Source organism: Schistocerca nitens, chromosome 4 (assembly GCF_023898315.1).
Source record: "Schistocerca nitens isolate TAMUIC-IGC-003100 chromosome 4, iqSchNite1.1, whole genome shotgun sequence".
Taxonomy (NCBI): domain Eukaryota; kingdom Metazoa; phylum Arthropoda; class Insecta; order Orthoptera; family Acrididae; genus Schistocerca; species Schistocerca nitens.
This window is the reverse complement of record NC_064617.1, coordinates 524,332,604-524,337,914: the sequence shown is the minus strand read 5'-3', so window position 1 is coordinate 524,337,914 and position 5,311 is coordinate 524,332,604. Positions and strand designations below refer to the sequence as shown.

General features: G+C 45.1%; 1 pseudogene; it reads right to left on the bottom strand.

The window, feature by feature from the left end:
* Positions 1-424: 424 nt before the first annotated feature.
* LOC126253915 (5S ribosomal RNA) lies at positions 425-542 on the bottom strand (annotated as a pseudogene).
* Between the last annotated feature and the right edge of the window lie 4,769 nt (positions 543-5,311).

The following is a 5,311-nucleotide window of genomic DNA, read 5'->3' as shown; positions in this document are numbered from 1 at the left end:
ATATTATTGTTTATGTTATTTTGTGTTTATATGAAAAATTGTACTAATGTTTACAGTTTCTTAATAACTGATCGCATGAGTATGGCTTCAGCATGCCGGTGCGACTACACACTTGACTGTTGATACCAGAGAACAATTTGATCACATTTCTCCCAATTTTTTTTACTGGGGGAGGTGAACTAAACCGTAGTCATCTCGTTCTCTAGCATCGCAGCAGCAGCAGCACTCTGTCTTCAGGCCACAAGTGGCCCATCGGGACCATCCGACCGCCGTGTCATCCTCAGATGAGGATGCGGATAGGAGGGGCGTGTGGTCAGCACACCACTCTCCCAGTCGTTGTGATGGTTTTCTTTGACCGGAGCCGCTACTATTCGGTCGAGTAGCTCCTCAATTGGCATCACGAGGCTGAGTGCACCCCGAAAAATGGCAACAGCGCATGGCGGCCCGGATGGTCACACATCCATGTGCCGGCCACGCCCGACAGCGCTTAACTTCGGTGATCTGACGGGAACCGGTGTACCCACTGCGGCAAGGCCGTTGCCGGGTCTCCAGCATCGCATCTTCAGATTTATTTTTGTGTGGGGAGGTGAAGCGTTTCGTCTAGGAGACGTCTATTGATAGTCAATAACAGCTGGCTGCTCGTTTGAAACTGCAGTCATTATTAGTGAGACATGTGTTTGTTTTGACCTTATTATACAATCATTGGCATGCAGATGCAGTTGTGCATTAATGTAAACGGACGACATGTTAGTCACATCTCTGACACAACATTCATCACACGGCACTTTCTGCACCATCACTGAACATCCCGAGTGTCAGAAAACTGAAGGACCTCTAGCAAGAAAGGTCCGCCTGTGACATCTTTGCCACAAAAAAGTTTCCACTCCTCCTCTGAATACATAGGTTTTTTATACATTCTGTAATTTACTTGTCATTATTATGAACATTATACACAAATCAAAAAAAGTTTTGCATCACCTCGGTTCCGTGAGTTCCGGAAACTGCACAGAAAGTTAGAATAGAGATCAGCATAAAAATCATTTCTGCCCTTTGCATTGCGCATGGAAACCACATATTGCATGTTGTACCAAAATACAGCGAGACCTTCAGAGGTGGTGGTCCACGTTGCTGTACACATCGATAACTCTTATACCCATCTGGCGCTGCAGTCTGGAACCGCGAGACCGCTACGGTCGCAGGTTCGATCCTGCCTCGGGCATGGATGTGTGTGATGTCCTTAGGTTAGTTAGTTTTAACTAGTTCTAAGTTCTAGGGGACTAATGACCTCAGCAGTTGAGTCCCATAGTGCTCAGAGCCATTTGAACCATTTTTTTTCTTATACCCAGTAGCACGTCCTCTTGCATTGGTGAATGCCTATATCCGTCGTGGCATACTATCCACAAGTTCACCAAGGCACTGTTCGTCCAGATTGTAGAACTCCTCAACGGCGATTCGGCGTAGATCCCTCAGAGTGGTTGGTGGGTCACGTTGCCCATAAACAGCCCTTTTCAATCTATCCCAGGCATGTTCGATAGGGTTCATGCCTGGAGAACATGCTGGCCACTCTAGTCGAGCGATGTTTCTATCCTGAAGGAAGTCATTCACAAGATATGCACGATGGGGGCGCGAATTGTCGTCCATGCCTCGTCAATATGCTGCCGATGCGGTTGCGCTATCGGTCGGAGAATGGCATTCACATATCATACAGACGTTACGGTGCCTTCCTTGACCCCGCATAATGCCACCCCAAAACAGCAAGCAAACTCCACCTTGCTGCACTCGCTGGACAGTGTGTCTAAGGCGTTCAGTCTGACCAGTTTGCCTCTAAACACGTCTCCGACTATTGTCTGGTTCAAGGCATATGCGACACTCATCGATGAAGAGAACGTGATGCCAATTCTGAGCGGTCCATTCGCAATGTTGTTGCGCATCATGCAGCCTATTGCGCACAATGTGAGACGTAACACGACGTCCTGTGGCTGCACGAAAAGCATTATTCAACATGGTGGCGTTTCTGTCAGAGTTCCTCCGAGCCATAATCCGTAGGTAGCGGTCATCCACTGCAGTGGTAGCCCTTGGGCGGCCTGAGCGAGGCATGCCATCGACATTTCCTGTCTCTCTGTATCTCCTCAATGTGCGAACAACATCGCTTTGGGTCAGTCCGAGACTCATGGACACTTACCTTGTTGAGAGCCCTTCCTGGCTCAAAGTAACAATACGGACGCGATCGAACCGAGGTATTGGTCGTCTAGGTATGGTTGAACTACAGACAACACGAGCCGTATACATCCTTCCTGGTGGAATGACTAGAACTGATCGGCTCTCGGACTCCCTCCGTCTAATAGGCGCTGCTCATGCATGGTTGTTTACATCTTTTGGCGGATTTAGTGACATCTCTGAACAGACAAAGGGACTGTGTCTGTGATACAATATCCACAGTCAACGTCTATCTTCGAGAGTTCTGGGAACTGGGGTGATGCAAAACTTTTTTATATATGTGTATTACTTGTGGAATTCTTATGTATCGTAATGCATACTCACTAAGGGTATCTAGAAACAAGTAAGAGAGTGTCTGAAGGCCAAATATTACCAGGTGAAATAGACACAAAATAAATAAGAAAATATTAGCTTCTTTTGCTCTTGTGTTTCTGGCTGTCCTCCTCGATTCCTCTTTAGCCTCATACATGACTCAACAAAAAGACAGTTGATTGACACTGTAATATGTATTTAGTGAATCTACAGAAGTTTATTTATTCCTGAATTAGAAACTGTTGTGCCTGTAAGAAAATACTCTAGCCTGCACAACGGCGCATTCTCTGAGAGGAGAGTGAACGGAACTACAACGTATAAAGTATTTGTTCACTTATTACAATGCAGATATGACTTAAATTTGTATAATCCACTTCCACAGGGATGTTCTTAGTATTTACAGCTGTCGCTGAATATTAAAGTAGCACTTAATACAGACAAATTTACAAGACTCGGCATTTGAAGATCAACCAGCATAACGTTCGCAGTAAGTTTCTCCTAACACATTCAGTGCTTTGGTGGCCTGTCTAAGACTATGTTGTAGTCTTCGTCGACTGCGAGCTGGACCGAGCATTCCCCTGTTCAGCCGTCACTAGACCATCGATTGTTTCGGTGTAGCGAAGCTGTAGGAGACGTGGCTACGTCAACGTTGCTCATTTGTCGGTGCAGCACGCAGCAACTGAACTTTCCTGAGGTTTAGTTGCAGGGTGCCAACCTCGCTTTCGCACTTTGCTCTTCGTGGGAAACATGTTGAAGAACGAAGGAAGGTATGGGGAAGGCAGTGATAGAGACGGAGAATTGAAAGGCCTCAAGCAAAAGCGTGTTACGCAGTAGAGAGAAATAAAGGAGGAATGTTTAGGATTTAACAACTAATCGACGATGAGATCTTCACCAACAAAAGCCTCAGCTCGAAAGGAACTATTCAGCCACTCGCATTAATTGATCTACGGAAATTACCAAGAACCTAATCAGAGATTGCTGCACTGCATTTGAACCGATTCCTTTCAATTGCAAAACTCAGTGCCTCAGTTACATCGTAACCTCATTCGGAGACCACCTGCACAGTCGTACGATGGCAAACGGCCATGATGAGATAATAATGATGATAATGGGAAAAGATACCAGGGCTCTGTCATTTTTCAATGGAGCCAGCCTGGAATTTCGCTTGTGCGATTTAGATTAATCACGAAAAACGATATGAATTGCCGATTTGAACCGCTCTCCTTCCGACGACGAGCGAAAGCGCCATTTGAAGTTACCTCTCTAGTAGTTTCCGAAAAGTCGAAGCCACTTGAAGAAAACGATATTGGGGTTTCGTTCAAGAGAACGAATTTGTGTTGAATGTTCATCAGGAAGCAGATATGAAAGTTTATAACGATTCTGCGTTAACCACATCAACCACTGTTAGGTGGCGCTGGCTGCTTCGTGTGATGTTTATGGCTCACGTAGTTGCCTTCACACATTTCTTGCAGTGTAGTGTCATTCTCATCATCATTGTCATAACCCCTGTGATACTGTTTATGTGTGTCAGCCTTGAAAGTTGGCTGGAAGTCTGACACGGAAATAAGCAGCTGACGGTTTGAATATCGGTATCAGTGTGTAGCCTTTGATTTCTTCAATGATTTGCATACCTGTGAGGTCTCTTGAAACTATCTATAAATTCAGTCTAAGGGAGACAGCATTTCAGTTTTTTCGACGACAGTTTCAGTATCCAGTCGAATTTCGTGGATTATGGGCTTTCGCATATCACAGCTTTTATGTGTCACTTTTATGGATAATATATTGTATTTACTGCGCCGGTAGAGGTCTTGTAGCAGCTTTTTTCTTTTTTAAAAGGAAAACAAGGTATAACGCTTTATTCAATGAGGAAACGCTCAGCTTTGATCCTGTGAAGAACACAAGCTCCGAAGACAGCAAATAACAAACGTCAAGTTCACATGAAGTAAACTACGTGACAGTAACTTACATGCACGTTGTTAGCATATTAGTTCAACCGTAACAATTACGCAAAAGTAATATCATCAAAATTGTGCAGATAAGGAAAGACTGTGCAGTAGATTTCACATTCTGAAATCGCAACTAAATTTTATTCGTTTGTGAGAATATCATGTTATTCCTCGTGTAAGAGGCATGTGTTTGTAGCACGATTGTGGTCTACCGAGGTTGGGGCTTATTATTTCGCGACGTTACTGCTCTCGTTGGCAGGACTCCCTCGACTGTCTTACGAATATGGAATCTATGAGTGCAGGAGGCCTTACTCAACGCCATGCATGATCTCGAGAGCCCCATGCATCTAGCGGCCGAGACAACACACGCATTGCTTGCTTGGCTGCGCAGAATGGTACTGATACGTCTCTTACCTTGAGTCAGGAATGGGCTTATTTGCAGTAAGAAAAGTACCCACACTGAATGTGTGATGATGTCGTCTGGAACACAACGGACTGTAAACATGGAGACCATTGTCGCAGAATCCCGTGATGCGACGGCAGGGAGAGGCGATCCCGATGACAACACTGGACACATGATTGAGACCACATCGCCTTTCAGATGAGTCCGATTTCTGCTTTCAGTTTCACGTTGGGTGTATCCATGTGTGGAGGCTTCGAGAGGAACAAACGTTGTCAGACTGTATGCGTCATCATCTAATTGCCCTTGCACCTGATGTAAATGTATTGGTTGCTTTTGGGTACACGACATTCTCAGCTCTGGTTCGTAAAGCAGATAATTTGGACAGCATTCGATACGTTTGAGACGTGGTAATACTGATGACGTAAAACTGGGG